We start from the raw sequence: 17,476 nt of genomic DNA, 5'->3' as shown, positions 1-17,476 counted from the left end.
TTTTTGCAGGAGCTTCACTCCCCCAGCCCCCTTTTTTTCCCTCCCCCCTTTCTGCCCCAGCCCCAACCACATTTCTCAAACCCTGAGGATTTCAGTCAGCTCCACCGATTCTACTCATTCAAAGCTCTTGACAAGCCCTGCCCAGGGGTGAGGCCGGGGGAAACAGTACAGGCTTCTCATTAAAACAAAAACATCTTTTATTTATTATCTTATTACATTAGCATCAGAAATTTGGCTGCAGTTAAGGGGAAAGGATGAGGAAGTGCCAAATGACGTTCCTTTTTGTGGTCCATCACAGTCATGTGTCCTGTCCTGCCAATGGGATGATGGGAGGATAGGAGTCTAAGAAAACAAAAACCAAAGGCACTCTAGCAGCCCCTATTTCCTGATAGGAACAATAGTGGTATATCTGGTGACCCATTTCAGTCAATCTCCATTTGGAGTTACTGAGTTCAGTTTTCTCCCTTTGTCTAAGTTGATGATAAAACTGAAATTTAGGGACAAAGATTTACTCCTTAAGTCTATATAGTATATTCTGGGATATCCTAATAGGGCCTAAAAAGGTTGGCTTATCCCTAAACTCTCAAGTTAGGCATGATTCTCTCCTGAAACCATCATGTATATACTTATCTACAGGCATGTTGTATCCACCCCCCCCCCCCAAGTAGAATGTTAGCTCCTTGAAGGTATCGACTGTTGTGGTCTTTGTCTTCTTATATCCAGTGCTTGGTGTGTGGGTACGTTAGATCCTTAATAAATGTTTGTTTATAGGCCTAAATCTAATCAGATGAAATTTAATGGAGCAAAATATAAAGTCTTACATTTGGGTTAAAAAAAATCAACTCCATAAGTAAAAGGTGGGCATGGCAAGGCCAATTCTTTTCAAAAAGATGTGGGGGTTTAATAGACTGCAAGCTCCCTATAAGTCAATAGTGTGATATAAGCAGATAACCACAGAGGGCAGTGGATGTCTGTCCCATGGCCTGGAGGATAACATTCACTTTTTTTTTTTTTTTTTGCATTTTTATAAGCATTAGCTTGGGACCTACTCCCCTCAGAGGACCTGAGTTTGAATCCTGGGCTCTGCCACTTTTATCTGTACAACCTTGAACAAGTCATTTCCTGTCTCCAGGCCTCAACTTCCTCATCTGTAAAATGAGGGAGGTAGTTTATAGGATCTTTAATGTAGGATCTCTATAAAAGGAAAGCTGATTCTCCAGCACTGGGAAATAGGCTTTATTTGATTCCTACGTGAATATGGCAAGTATGGACCCGAAACTTTGGAAACTCTGCTTTGTGATGTGGTGTGGTAAGAGCAACACCTGCTAATCTTCTTGGGATCCATGGAATGTAGATCCAAAAGGTCTCTGCCATATAGGCTCATTTTTCCATAAAAACAATGAAATGCCCAGACTTAATTGGTCCAGGGGACTAAAGGCTTGAGCTGTTGACGTAGCTTCCTGTACACCTAAGGTATAAAAGACCAGTACAGGGGTAGCCAGTGTCCCTCAGGTTTGACAGCTTTTGTACTGCCAGTCTGGTCAACAAGCCCTATGGTGGCAAAGTGTGGAGGGACGATGAACCCAACTGCACCAACGCTGTATCTTTTCTGAATATCCTTTTCATTCTATTGCCTAGTAAACTACTTTTGTTCAAAAGCAGCAGGACCTATGCGAGTCTCATTTTGTTCTATCTTCAAGCCTCAATCGCTGGACTGGTGTGAGTCAAGCATGCATTAGAGAACATGAAAACATGGAGGATTTGTCCTACTTGTTTTGGGGAAGTCATCCAGTGTGGAGAATAAATTAGTCTTTATATATGTGGGTTTCAAGACATATACCCAGTGTTCTCCTTAAGGGATCATTTTGGAGAGTAGGTTTAGATCTGGATGAGATGATAGAGATCATCTAAGTTCAGTCTTCCCACTTTACAGATGAGAACACTGAGGCCTAGAGATGCCAAATGACTCACCCAAAGTCACACAGGTAGTAAGTGAGAGAGCAAGATTTTGAACATAGGTCCTGTGACTCTAAGTTTAGCTCTTTTTCTAGTGCACTGTGATTCCAGACAATCAGAATTTTCAAGGGTCACTTTGGGCTTGAGGCAGAAAACAAGGGCAATTACTTTTCTTTTCTTTCTTTTTTTTTTTTTTAGGGAGACAATTAGGGTTAAGTGACTTGCCCAGGGTTACACAGCTAGTAAATGTCAAGTGTCTGAGGCCAGATTTGAACTCAGGTACTCCTGAATCCAGGGCCGGTGCTCTATCCACTGCGCCACCTAGCTGCCCAGGGCAATTACTTTTCACTTGGCCTTCAAAGACAGATAATCTGTCAAGGACACACATAAAAGAAGCTGTAAGGTGAGAGTACCCATCTACCTTGACTCACTCAAGACTCTATAAAGAAGGAAAAAGAGGAGAAAGTCAGGGGGGGAAATCAAAGCTAATTATCAACCCTTAAACAAGAAAAGTCTTGAGTCAAAAGACACAGCATAACTGTCTTTCTGCCAATGTACAGCTCTGCCAACTTATTTCTTCCTAGGTAGGTATCTTGACAGGTGAGCTCTACCAAAGAGGAGGGAAGAGAACAGAGAGAAAGTGGATTGTCCAAGGTCATGAGGCAGTTATTATAATTGGGCCGGCACTAAGAGTCCTGGTATTATGCATGATATTTTAGCCAGTAGATTTCAGTGACTAACTGCACCAGTTTGGGAGTCCCTTGTATAAATTCAATTAGCCAATTAATTTTCTTAAGCTCCTGGAATCTAGCCCTTGCTTTTCAGCTTGTCAATGTCCTCTTTTCATCTTTTCAGTTTTCTTACATTTTACTCTTCTTCACAAACTCTATGGTCCAGTGACACTGGCTAACTTGCTGTTCTTCAGATATAGCACTCCATTGCCTGATTTAGTGCATCTTTACTGGTTGTCCCCATGCCTGAAATGCTTCCTCTTCTCACTTCTGACTTTGACCTCCCCAGTTCCCTTCCCCTTAAAGTCTCTCTCCTTCCCACCCCCTGACAGTTCCTTTCTTCTAACAATACCTTTCATTTACACTCCATATATCTTTATGTTCATGCTTCTCGCCATGTTGTTTCCCCCATTAGGATTTGAACCCCTTAAGAAGTAGACCATGTTTTTGCCTTTCTTTGTATTCCTAGTTTTTAGTATCATTTTTTAAAAAATGGACTGATGTTTGGATTTCACTGGGTGCTATGCTAGAGAATAGGGATCAAAGACAAAAATAAAATATTATCTGCCATTAGGGAGTTTATATTTTATAAGGGAAGGTGATATACACACATACTATATGTAATATAAAAAATAAATACTAGTGTAATGGGAGGGATTTGTTTCTCTCTCTCTACACTCTCCCTCAGCACCAAAGTTAAAGTAGTAACAGAAAGCAAAGAGTAGACAACAGAGGTGTTTGGATAACAGCATAATAGACCTGGAAGGAATCTTAGAAGCCAACATCTTCCTTTTACAGATGGGGAAACTGAGGCAAATGGAGGTTTAAATGACTTATCCAGGGTCACACAGCTGTCTGAGTCTGGATTTGAACCCAGGTCTTTCTTGCTTCAAGACCAGTGCCCTATTCACTACATTGTGTTTTTAATGTGTTAACAAGTTGTTAACTCTAGGTTATTCCTATAAAACATCTCACATAAAAGATGCAAGAAAAAGCTTATACAGTGGAGGGGAAAATGGGGGGGGGGTGCAGGGAAGTGAGTGAACCTTACTCTCATCAGAATTGGCTCCATGAGGGAATAACATACACTAGGTTATCCCTTTATGCAATGTACTTTACTTTGATGAAACTTAAGGGAGCAAACTCCCTTAAGAGGATAAGTAAAAATAAGGCACTCTTTTCCAGGATTTAAATAGCAAGGCCCCTCACAAGTTCAGATGAGTTCAGGCAAGAGTTGGAAGTGGAAGAAGAACTTGACCCTTGAAAAAGAATCACTCTCATGAGGGAAACTTGGCATTTCTCTCTCCTTCCCATCAGCCATTTTACTTTGAAGTGTATATACTCAATCAGTAGGAGACACTGCATCCAACAGGGAACAGAGATACACACTTCTGACTTCTCCCTAAAGAGAGAAAAAACTTCTGGACCTATAATACCAGGAACTGTGAGATTCCTTCCCCACACATTTTCCCTAGGTGTGTGCCTCCCTATCATATTACTCTCTATTTGTGCCCACTCTTCCTACAGATGTTGTATATAATTGTGGGAGAGTGTCCTCCAAGTTTGGAGTGAGGTGTTTTGGGTTATTCTTATTATGCCTATACTTACCATGCCTTCTTTACTATTATACTTAGTAAATGCTTTTGCTAAGGACTGATTTTGCCTACTTGCTGACAGTTATGGGAAGAATACTGGTGGGGACTCATGAGTTATAGTTTTAGTTGTAGCCATTTGTAAGATATCTCTAGAATTTGAAAGCAGCAGCTACCCTCTGGGGATTCAACCTGAGGGAGAGTACAGGTTTGGAGAAGCAACCTGAGGGATGCCACAAGCCAAGTTTTTGGAGTGAAGAACTCATATCTGAAGGGATCAGGAAAGGCCTTATATGTGAGACTGCTTGAGTTTTGAACCTTGAAGGGAGCCAGAGATTCTAAGAGATGGAGGTGAAGACCTTCATTCTAGGGCTCCAAGACAGGTTGTACAAAGTCAGAGACAAGAGATGGAATTTAGTGTGTGACAGCAAGGAGGACAGTTTGGAGTAATGTGTAATAAACCCAAAAAGGCAGGTTGGAACCTGGCTGTGGCTCTTTTTCATAAAATAATAGACTCCTATAATTTCAGAGATGGAATGGAACTGAAAAGTCATCAATCTGTAGCCTAACCTTTCCATGAACAAGAATCCCCTTTACAACATTCCCACCCAGTAGCTATCCAGTCTCCAAGTGAAGATCTCCAGTGATGGAGAATTCATCACCTTTTAAGATAACTAATTTCATTTTTGATAGCTCTAATTGCTAGGACTAGGGGCAATTGGGTAGTGCAGTGGGTAGAGTGTTGGACCTGGAGTCAGGTCCAACTCTTCCTGAGTTCAAATTTGGCCTCAGACACCAGCTGAATGACCCTGGGCAAGTCACTTTACTCTGTGTTGCCTTGGTTTCCTCATCTATAAAATGAGCTGGAGAAGGAAATGGCAATTTATTCCAGTTTCTTCATCAAGAAAACCTCAAATGTGGTCTCAGAGTCAGACAACTGAAAAATGACTGAACAACAAAAATTGATAGGAAGATTTTTCTTATATTGAGCCAAAATATTCTTCTTTGCCACTTACCCTTATCTGTGGAAGAAAGAAAAACAAATTAGGTTTCTTTTTCCACATGAAAACCCTTTGACTATTTGAAAACAGAAATCATATCATGCCCTAAGTCTTTTCTTATTCTTTGTTAAATTATTCTCACTCCCTTCCCATGATCCTCAGTAGCATCATTTCTGAGTTCTCACACCATCCTGATTGTCATCTTTTATGTACTCTTCAGCTTATCAAAGTCCTTCCTAAAATCTGGGGCCCAGGTCTCCAAATGCTCTCTAACAGGTGAGTACAATGAAACTATCATCTCCCTTATTTTGTCTACCATTCTTTTGTTAATGAAGCTTAAGACTGTATAAGTGTTTTTTTTTTGTCTGCCACATCATCTTGTTGATGCCTTTTATCCTGTAACTGTTCAGTTGAATTTTTGAACTCAAATATAAGGAATTTACATTTATACTTAGTAAATTTCATCTTCATAAGTTTAGACCTTCATTCTAGCCTGTTAAGATCTTTCTGATTCTCATTCTGTCATCCAACATATTAACTCTCACTCCCTACTTTTTGCCATCCACAGAATTTATAAATGTGCCATCTATGCTTTCGTTCAAACCAATTATAAAGAATGTTGAACTAAAAAGGAGCCAAAGCGGAGGTAGTGGGGTGCCATGGAAGAAGGACTGGCTCTGGAGTTAGAGAATGTGGATTCAAATCCCACCTGTTTCACTTTTGTTGTTGTTTAGTTGATTGGTTGTATCTAACTCCTCACGACCCCACTGGGATTTTCTTGGCAAAGATACTAGAGTGATTTTCCATTTCCTTTTCCAGCTCATTTTACAGATGAAGAAACTGAGGCAAACAGGGTGGCTTACCCAGGCTCACACAGCAGGTAAGTGTCTGAGGATGAATTTGAACTTAGGTCTTTCTGACTCCAGGCCTGGCGCTCTATCTACTTCATCACCTATGGGAGTCAGGAAGACCTGAGTTCAAATTCAGTCTCAAACACTTACTGGCTGTGTGGCTCTGGGTAGGTCACTTGACTTCTGTTTGCCTCAGTTTCTTCAAATGCAAAATGGGGATAATAATAACACTGCTGACTCTCTGGGCTATTGTGAGAATCAAATCAGATAATATCTGTAAAGCACTTAGCCCAGGGCCTGCACATATTAGGTGCTTTATAAATGTTTGCTTCTGTCCTTACTTCATAGGACAAATCAGTCACATTATGTCAGTTTACCTCTTCAGGGAGCAGTTTATCATCTGACAAATGAAAGGGTTTGACTAGATGACCTTTGAGCCCCTTTCCAAATTTAAATCTATACTACTATGACAGAATGCTGTGGCTAGATACCTCCCTCTATGCTGACATTAATCACTACTCTTTGGGTCTGGTTTTTCAACCACTTACAAATCCACCTAACTGTAATGTCATTCAATCCACATCTTTTCATCTTGACCACAAGATTATTGTGAAAGACTTGTTAAATGCCTTGATGAAATACAAGTTCACTACATTTACTTCACTCCCTGATTTACCAGTCTGGTAACTCTGTCAAAAAGGGTTTATTAGAGAGGTGGCTAGGTGGCACAGTGGATAAAGCACTGGCCCTGGATTCAGGAGTACCTGAGTTCAAATCTGGCCTCAGACACTTGACACTTACTAGCTGTGTGACCCCGGGCAAGTCACTTAACCCCCATTGCCTTGCAAAAAAAAAAAAAAGGGTTTATTAGACTGTAATCTTCATGAGGGATCAGATTTTAGCTAATGTTTGCATCTTTCTCAGCACCTAACAAAGAGCCATGTATAGAGTAGATGCTTAATAAATGTTTATTGCATAGCATTACATTTCATTGAATCTCCCAAAGGTGTTGAGGTTGGCCTGGCACAAATCATTCTTGAACTTATTTATCACTCTTTCCTTTTCTAAGTGTACATCAACTATATATTTAGTGGTAGGCTCTAGAATTTTGTCAATGATTAAAACCAAACTTAACCAGTTTATGGTGTCAAGGATCCATCTTTCCCTTTTCAAAAATCAAATTGATATTGTGTAGTATCTAATCTCAGAGCATCTTATTCCAATTTTTCACTGAAGTCTTAGGGACAGTGCTGCCATATTTTTCTTATTGTTCACGCCACTAGACACGATCTGAGGCAGTGACAGGTCTTTGATGATCTTTATGCAGGGACTTGAACTGAACTGGGAACCACAACTCCAAATGGGTCACACAAATTTATTGGATCCCAAACTGAACCAAACTGAAATAATACCTCTTCAGTGAACTATGAAACAAGAAAATTTTAAAATATTTGATACTTAGAGATCTAATTCTAGCAGAATTTGACTGACATATTATTTCATTTTCATCTTTTATCAATGAATTTGTAGGTTTGGACTCACTTATCTCAGGCTACTATATTACTCTTTCAGGGTCCTAGGGGTACCCTGAGGGATTTAGGTGTCTCTGCTGCTCTGTGTTAGCTCAAGCCCCCATTATCTATGTTCCCTCCACTGTCAGCTAAGAGTGACTAGAGCCCCAGGTCCACTTAACTACTTAACAATAATTAACTTTTTGTTTGTTTGTTTTGGTTTGTTTTGTTGTTGTTTTTTTTTAGTGAGGCAGTTGGGGTTAAGTGACTTGCCCAGGGTCACACAGCTAGTAAATGTTAAGTGTCTGAGGTCGGATTTGAACTCAGGTAGTCCTGAATCCAGGGCCGGTGCTCTATCCACTGCGCCACCTAGCTGCCCCAACAATTAACTTTTACAAAGACACAGCAATAACAAAAGTATAGACTTTCCTCCCAATATCTCTTGAGCACACTCTTGCTTATACCAAGGAGAGGGTTCACTCTTAGAACAGTTTCTACATAACATTGGGCACACCAAGTTCATGTCTAGACTTCTTGGTGAGGCCTTGTCTTAGTTACCCCTGGACTCAGTATTGAAAGTCACTTTTTGGAGGTCACTACTTGTTCCTCTAGGTATAGGTGCTGAGCAGGCTGCAAAACCTGGTGTGGAATCATGGACATACTGGCTCACCTGACACAGGCCAGAGCATGCAGATTATTCACCTTCACCTAAAAGCAGAAGGACAAACATTGAGGCAAAGGATGGAGACTTATTTTCAAGGGACCACATGTCAATCTTGGAGAGGGAGCAGGCCCGAGGCCTCCCTCATGGCATTGTCACTCATTTGATGCTGTTAGTGAATGACTCAAACCAAGAACAAGGATCCACTTAGAGAACAGACAAGAGAATGGCTTAGGCCTAGCTCCTTTGGAAGTTCCCTTGAGATTCATCTCTACGGACAGTTGAAATATTTGTAAAAAAAAAAAAAAGTACTTAGCATGGCTCAAGGCATATGGTAGACACTGTATAAATGCTTATTTCCTTCCTTCCTTCCTTCCTTTCTTCCTTCCTTCCTACCTTCCTTCCTTCCTTCCTTCCTTCCTTCCTTCCTTCCTTCCTTCCTTCCTTCCTTTCTTCCTTCCTTCTTTCTTTCCTTCCTTCCTTCCTCATGGAGAATTTGCATCAGCACAATAATCCATTCTTCCTCATAGTTGACATATGTGGAATTATTTGGAAATTTTAAGGACTATATAAATCCTATCTTCTTATTTTGTCTCTTACTTTATAAGCATGTTCCAATAATCCCACCACAATACTCTTCCTAATTGTTTTTAAAGAAAAGATAAACAGTTGAGGAAAAACTATCTGATACAGTGACTTCTACTGACAGAATATATGACATTCTGCATGCATGGACTACCATCTCTAATGAGTGGGAAAAAGGATGCTTCCAATTCCTTAAAAGATTGAAATAGTACAAACCCATGACATCAAAACCAGCACCAAATCGGACTCAGATTGATATTTTACTTAGTGTATGTCTTTGTTCTGAGCCAGCGAGTGCTTGCTTTTGCATACTAGCTCTCAAATTTTATTTGGGAGAGGTAGGAAGCAGCCTATCTAGCTAGAACTGGCCTCTTATGTTTTAGGTCATCCCTGAAGCTATAGAGGCTGTTATTCATTCCTAAACCTGAAGGCCCTTCAAAGCCCCATCAAGTCTGAGATGAGAGAGCATAACTTATAGGGAGAGAGGGACTTCAATGTTGAGGTGGTGTCAGTGAGGCTGAGTAACCAGGGACACAGACTTCAAGTGGGCCTCATGTTCTCTTGCTCTTTTGGGGGGGGGGAGGGAGGGAAGGGAGATGGGAGACAGAAGAGGAACCTCAAGGGAGCGGGGATAGCTGCACAGAGAGAGGAATGAGGCAGTCCAGGCTGAGGGAAAGGGACTGAAGGGGAAGGAGTAACAGGAGGTCGATGAAGAGGAGAATATGGAAGAGAAGGAAAATAGGGTCAGAAAGGGGAAAAGAGGAGGAGGAGGAGGAGGAGGTGATTTTTAAAAGTCTCTTCTTTCAGCATGACCATACTGAGTAAAATAACTCTCCTCAGTTCCTTTTCCAATCTGTCTCCCCTTTCTCCCAGACCCAGCCCTAGCCTCTTTCCTTTCCTCCTCCTCTTCATCCTTCTGGGGGCCTTCTGAGCTGGGTTTGCCCCCCTTGGCAACAGACAAAAGGCCATTGCTGAGTTGTACAGAAAATGTTTCACTTTGCCAGAGGGTCCTGGGTAAATGCTGGGCAAGACACACCTCCCACTCCAAGGGGCTGCCTGGGACCAATCCTGGCCGAGCCTGGGAGCCTCAGCATCCTGGGCCTGTCAGTCACTGGGAACTCTCAGTGAAAGGGGCCCCTTGTCAACTTCCCCTGCCTTTGAAGTGACTGGGATGGAGGTGCTCAATTAAAAGCCCATCAGTCTGTAAGTAAATCAACGCCTATCAGCCTTGTCACATCAAACAAACGATTATTACCCCAGCCCGCCCACCCCATTAATCTGGCTGTTCCTTCTTGACAGCTCAGGGTCAGGGCACCGTAAATCCTGTCCTGGATCGCAGCCACCTGGATCAGGATTAAAGCGGCCCAACGGCAAGCTCTGAAGGGGAGAGAAAGAGAGAGTGAGGAAGAGAGAACAGGAGGAACAGAGACGGTGACGGGGAGAAGATGGAGAGAACAGGCGGTGGAAAAACTGAGGGAGAGATTGGGACAAATCTCCGAGAGGTTAAAAAGTGTCAAGGTCCTGAAGATAAGAACTGAGCCTTGCTCCAGACTTTGAGCTGAGCTCAGTGACCATGGACAAGGCATTTAAATTTCCATGAGCTGCAGTTTCTTTATTTATAAAATGGACACAATAATACTTGCACTAGGGAGGTGTAATTTGAGGATTTTGGGGTTTGGGGTCCACAGATTGGAGTTCAAATTCTGACCCTACTGTTTAAAACTCGTGAGCCCTTGGGTAAGTCACTTAATATCTAGGCATTCTAGTTACTCCAGCTCTCAAATTAGTGGGTTGGTGTACAATGATCTCTAAGGTCTCTTCTGGCTCTTGATCCTACAGCTCTTTAAATTCTGTGACCCTACCTCATGGAGTCGTTAATAAGGAAGTGCTTTGTAAACTTTAAAACACCATAGAAATGTGTGGAATTATTAGAGAAAGAACTTTTGTTTGTTTATATTTTTCCCCAGTAAAAAAAAATGAGAGGCCAAGTGATGGGTCAAGTTCAACTACTCGACTGAGTTTGTTCCACAAGTAACACTTTGTTCTAGGGCATTTCTCCCAGGCTTTGGGGGTTTGTAGGTTCTTTCTGCCCCTGCGATCAGGAAGCTGGCTTCTCCCTCTGCAGCCTGGAAAGAATTGGTGAAGGGCATGAGGAAAGCAGTGCTTTGGATTCAAAGGATGGGGAGAGAGGAGGAGGTAACCAGTAGAAAAAGAGGGGAGGAGGTAACCAGTAGAAAAAGAGGGGAGGAGAGAGGTCAAGTGTCCTTATCTAGAAGAGCAAGGCATGCTTTTTAAGGGAAGGAAAGGCCCAAAGAGTTATGTGTGACCTGACACCGGAAGAGCCCCAAGGCCAAATCCTAACTTGTGATTTTACATGTTAAGAAAGGACCATCACATGCCTTCTCTTTTTCTAGATGCAGAGGTGGCTTGAGGCTGGGAGAGGCAAACTTTTAATCCCCAAAGATATTAAGAGATATAAGGAAGCATCAGAAAGTCTCTTTCCTTAATGAGGCTACAATTGTTCTCTCACCTTAAGGGTCTAATAAACTTTGATCAGAAAGGGAGAAAATTATTGAAGATAATCAATTTATAAATAGCTTCTCTTCTCCTACTTCCCTATTGCCCCCACTTTCCCTTTCCAATTAGCCAAGGAGTAGGTAGGCAAATGAGAAATGCCCCGGAGAAAGTACCCCAAGGTTACATCTTGAAGTGGTCACTGAGCCATCCCCATTCTCCCCCCTTCTCACCCTCCCTGAGCACACACACAGCTTTTCCTCACTTTTGCCATCTTCCTCCATCCTGCTGTGGAAGACCTAATCCAACAATGCCCATCCATTTATATGAACTGAAGCAGAGTGAAGTCAAGTCGGCAGAACTAGGAGAACAATTCATGTGATTGCCTCAGTAATGCAAAGGGAAACAATGCTGAAAGACTTCAGAACTCTGGTCCATGCAATCCCCAGTTGTGACTTCAGATGATTGACAGAGAAGCATGCCTCCTGCCTCTTGTCAAAGGGGTGGTGGATCATAGGTATGGAAAGAGGTGCCTATTGGCAGACATGGCCATTGTGTTGATTTGTTTGAACTATTTCTTTGTTACAAAGGGTGGGTTCTATCAGTGGCTGGGAAAGTCATTGGGAAATAAAAATAATTTAAAGAAAGAACATCAATTTTACTTTATTTTTTAAAGAAAAAGTTCATCAAGACCCCAGACTTATTTTCTCATGCCACATGTTGTAGTGGAATGATCTTAGCTTTGCTCTTGGAATTAGGAGACAGGAGGTGGTACCCTGGCACGAACATTTATTAGCTGGATGACCTGGGTCAAGTCCCTTACTGGCTCTGTACTTTCATTTGTTGGAGTGCCAGTTGAAGCTCATGAGTGAGGCCAGGGCTCTCCAGTGCCAGGTACTGACAGCTTTAGGTACTGGGCCCCTTGATAAAGCTTTAACCTTTACTGTCTGAGTCTTCTACCTCATTGCAGTGCATGCAAGAAGCTCTCCCTCCCCACCTGGGCCAGGGTGTGTGGGAACCAGCTGCTCCAAGCCTTTTGAACTCACGCAGCTGCTTTCTCCCCTACACTATAGCACGAAGCTGTTCAGGCTCATAGTCTAGGGGTACCTCTATTGGTCTTAGGTACTTCTGGGTAACTGTGAGCCCAAGATACCACACAAGCTTCTCTCCGTGTCTCTCTCTCTCTCTCTCTCACTCTGTTTCTCCCTCCGCTCTCTGTCTCTTTCTTTTTCTGTCTCTTTGTCTTTATATGTCTGTGCCTATTTTTGTCTTTGGTCTTTCTGTCTCTGTCTCTCCTTCCCTCTGTCTTTCTCCCTCCCTCTTTGTCTCTTTCTATGACTCTTTTCCTCTTTGTCTCTCTCTGTCCCTTTGTCTCCCCCTGCTTGTCTCTCTGTGTCTCTGTGTCTCTCCTGCCAACCCAGTCTGTGCTAGCTAGACAAGTATTTCTCCCATTTTTTTCAAGGGAAAATTCCTCTTTTAGGCTGTATATGCCATTGCAAAGCTGGCTCAATATTAATGACCGTTAAGATTTATATAAGCATTTTAGATAACACAGAAATGAAAGTGAAATATTACAGAAACTCAGTGTTCCCCTCCTCCCACCCCATATTCCAGCTGCTATTTTTAGCAGCTAGGGAGCACAAGGAGAAAAGCAAGAATTCAAAGAGGTTGACTGATAGCGAGAGAAACTGCTTCTCCCTGGGTGGACGGAGAAGGGGTCAGGAAAGAGCGGTTAGCTGGTCTGAGGTCCCTCACTGCCTCCATGGGCCTCAGGTCATCTCTGCTCCTCCTGGCTTGGGTCTGGTCAGCAATGTAGGTCAAGTGCCACTCTGAGCTCTCAGTCTGAACATTTCCAATGTCTCCTGCTCCTGGACATTCTAGATGCATAGTGTCCCACCTCTACAAAGAAGGGAAGGAGGTTCATTTTTTCAACTCCTTCACTGTAATTTTTACAGAGTCATGTTTTCTGTTATTGTTCTTTCATTTAATTTTTTTTTGTCATTGTGAATGTTGCTTTTTCAGTCCTGCTAATTTTGCTTTGCATCAGTTTTTTAAAGTCTTCCTATGTTTCTCTAAATTCTCCCTATTTGTCATTTCTTACAGTGTAATAATATTCCATTACATTCATGTGTCACAGTTTGTTTAGCTGTTCCCCAATCAACAGATACCTATTTACCCCCATTTCTCTGCTACCCCAAAAAGTGTGGCCATAAATAGTATGAACAGGACCCTTCTTTCTATCTTTAACTTAATCATGGTATATGACTAGCAACAGAATTTCTGGGTCAAAGTGTATGGATATTTTACTCATTCAATTTAAATCAATTCAATAAATACTTTTTTTTTAATTGGAGTAGATTCATTAAACTAAAAATACCAGGATTTAAGAATACTTTGAAGGACCAAGCAAATTTTTAGTCAGTCGATATACATTGTCTTTCTAGTTTAATCACCCTACTCTGTGCTAGGTATTGTGTTAGTCATTAAGGATTGTTGTTGTTATGAGTCATCTTTTCAGTCATGTCCAATTCTTCATGACCCAATTTGGGGTTTTCTTGGCAAAGATACTGGAGTGGTTTGTCATTTCCTTCTCCAGCTTATTTTACAGATGAGGAAACTGAGGCAAACATTGAGTCACTGAAGGATGCAAAGGTAAAAAATGCCAACAATGACAGTGGAAAGAGCCCTGGATTTGAAGTTAGAGGACTTGAGTTTAAATTCTGGCTGTACTCTCTCTCTCTCTCCCCCTCTCCCCTTTCTTTCATTCTGTTATTTCTTTTCTTCTTTCCTTCCTTCCTTCCTTCCTTCCTTCCTTCCTTCCTTCCTTCCTTCCTTCCTTCCTTCCTTCCTTCCTTCCTTCCTTCCTTCCTTCCTTCCTTCCCTCCCTCCCTCCCTCCCTCCCTCCCTCCCTCCCTCCCTCCCTCCCTCCTTCCTTCCTTCCTTCCTTCCTTCCTTCCTTCCTTCCTTCCTTCCTTCCTTCCTTCCTTCCTTCCTTCCTTCCTTCCTTCCTTCCTTCCTTCCTTCCTTCCTTCCTTCCTTCCTTCCTTCCTTCCTTTTTCTCTTTCTTTCTTTCTCTCTTGGTAATCCAGGTTAAATGACTTGTCCAGGGTCATCCAGCTATTAAGTGTCTGAGACTGGATTTAAACTCATATCCTCCTCATTCCAGGGCTGGTACTCTATCCCCTGTGCCACCTAGCTGCCCAACTTTGCAGCTTTCTGTGACCTTAGGCAAATCGCTTCCTATCTCTGGGCTACCCACTGATAAAGTGAGAGAGTTGGATTAGATGATTACCTTGAAGACCTTTGTGTCTCTAAATCCTGTCCTTTATAGTTCTTTTGCTCAAGGAGTGGGGAAGGATAAGAAGTCCCCAACTAGGTAGGATACAGAGTAGACTAGGAGATAAGGGCAAAAGAGAGCGATAGATTAAAGGAGTCCCAGGAACATCTGAGGAAGGGGTGGTCATTTTCAGCTTCAAGGGAGCCTTCCTTTGTGGAGGAGGTAGTATTTGAGCTAGGCCTTAAAGGAAGAGGATTTTAATAGTGGGAGATGCTTGGGAAGGGTATTCTAGGCACAGGCCTCTGCACATCCACAGAGGTGGGAGAAGGCAAAGCAAGATTGGGTAGAGTTAGTATGTCCAGTTTAGTGGCAAGATGGAGTGTGTGTGTGTGGAGGGCAGCTAGATGGCGCAGTGGATAGAGCACCAGCCCTGGAGTCAGGAGGACCTGAATTCAAATCTGGCCTCAGACACTTAACACTTACTAGCTGTGTAACCCTGGGCAAGTCACTTAACCCCAATTGCCTCACTTAAAAAAAAAAAAAAGATGGAGTGTGTGAAAAGGAGATTAGAGCCCAATTTTGAAGGTCTTTAAATGCCAGCCTGAGTAGTTTGTGTTTTATCTGACATGTAACAAAGCAGTATGTTTTTGTATAGGCCCCCGTTCTTTACGCATAGTTTGCCCTAGGTAGGCATAAATGTTTGCAGAATGAATGAATGAATGAATGACTGATTGAATGATTGAATGATTGACGGTAGATCTCTAGAAGAAGATGGAGGCATATCAGCCTTCACCTGGGAAATTCACACACAGCTCAAGATCTTCATCAGAGATATGGAGCTTAAGGCTTTCACTGAATTCAGCCACCCTTTAATACATTGACAGATGATATACTGATATGCTAAGAAACAGAAAACTGGTTTGGGGAGACTAGCAGGTCTGGGAGATGAGCTGACAGTCTAACATTCATGCACTATCAAATCCCAAATCAAGGTGAAGGTCTACAGGGTAATGGCCTTGCACTGCTCCCTGTATATCAGCCTCTGGACCAGTGTCTTTGCCCCTAGTTCTCCCTGCTCTCCAATCTATCTTGCACATATTCCCAGACTGATCTTACAAAAACACTTCTTTCCTCGTGTCCCCTTGTATTAGATTTCTCAGAAATCTCCAATGTGTTTGTTCCTCTTATCAGGAGCATGTCCATAGTCCTTTGTTGGAATTTGAAGGCCTTTCATCATTGGACTAACCCCACCATCCAAATTTCTCTCCCACTATTTTCCAATATGTGCCCTCAGTTCTATTCTGGATAGTTTTATTGATAGGGCAGCTAGATGGAGTCAGGAAGACCTGAATTCAAATCTGATATCAGACACTATGTGACCTGGGGCAAGTCACTTAACCCTGTTTGCCTCAGTTTCCTCATTTGTAAGATGATCTGGAGAAGAAAAGGCAAAGTACTGCAGTATCTTTGCCAAGAAAACCCCAGGGGCAGCTAGGTGGCGCAGTGGATAGAGCACTAGCCCTGGAGTCAGGAGTACCTGAGTTCAAATCTGGCCTCAGACACTTAACACTTACTAGCTGTGTGACCCTGGGCAAGTCACTTAACCCCAATTGCCTCACCAAAAAAAATAAGAAAACCCCAAAAGGGGTCATGAAAAGCAGGACATGTCTGAAACAAAACAAAACACATGATTAAACAACAATTCATTTCTGTCTTTTCACCTATTTAAACCCAACTTATCCTGCAAGATCCAGCTCAGGTCTTGCCTCCTCTATGAAGTCTCCCTTCCTTGGGTCCATGGGCAGCACCAGAGCCACAGGACCAAAAAGGAGACTGTGACCCCATTGGCCTCATATAACCTTTGAGAAGTAAGTCCTTGAAAACTTCTGCTCTTTTCAGAATGGAGTCTAGCTGGTACAGAGCTGACTTCCCCAGCTTTAAACAACTGCTTTGGACTTTTGCTTCCCACCTCATCCATTCTTTTCGGCATTCCCCATAAATACAGCAGGACCTCTTGATTTCTCTTTCTCAGACAGATCAATTAGTCAACAGGCATTTATTAAATGCTTACTATATGCCAGGTACTGTGTTAAGCACTGGGGTGAGAGAATAGCTAGGACGATACCTTTTCTCCCTTTGATGGGCCCTGATAATTTCTTTTAATTACAGCTTTGTATGGGTCCCATTTCCCCTTAGGGGTAGGGATTTGACTCTAGTGTTGGGAACAAAATAAATAGAGCATGTCTGAATATGTCTTTCTTCCACATAGGCCACACCCCTAAAACGAGATCTCTTTGAAAGGAAGAATAACAGAGAGGAATGGACAAGAAAGTAATCCCAATTATATGCTGCCTTTGGATCTTAAATCAGATTTGGAGGAAAGGCATGGCATAGATTTATACCAGTTCAGCTCTTACTGAGTGAGTGATTGAAACTGGTAGAAGACTTGTTTCTGTCTCAAGTGTCATATCCAGCCTTGTGAATAGTTCTATCTATGTCAGCTATTTGTTGGAGTTGATGGCAAGATGTAACCATAGGCTGAGGGGCAGCTTGGCTGGGCTGGGAACATGCCAAGCTTGGATAGCTTTAGTGGGGGCAACGTGTGGGCAGAAGGAACACTCCAAAGACCTAGATCTCAATTCCAGGGGAGCAGAGAGGTCAGGCAGGGACCGGCTGGAGCAATTCAAAATGAGCTGGCTTAGTTCAAATTTGGATGTTCTTTGCCCTGAAGGACAAACAGAAGAAAGAAATCCTTCAGGAAAGTGGAGGTACCTGGTATCCAAGCAGCCAGAGGCCG

Source organism: Dromiciops gliroides, chromosome 2 (genome assembly GCF_019393635.1).
Source record: "Dromiciops gliroides isolate mDroGli1 chromosome 2, mDroGli1.pri, whole genome shotgun sequence".
NCBI lineage: Eukaryota > Metazoa > Chordata > Mammalia > Microbiotheria > Microbiotheriidae > Dromiciops > Dromiciops gliroides.
The sequence above is the reverse complement of the archived record's forward strand: the minus strand, read 5'-3'. Positions refer to the sequence as shown.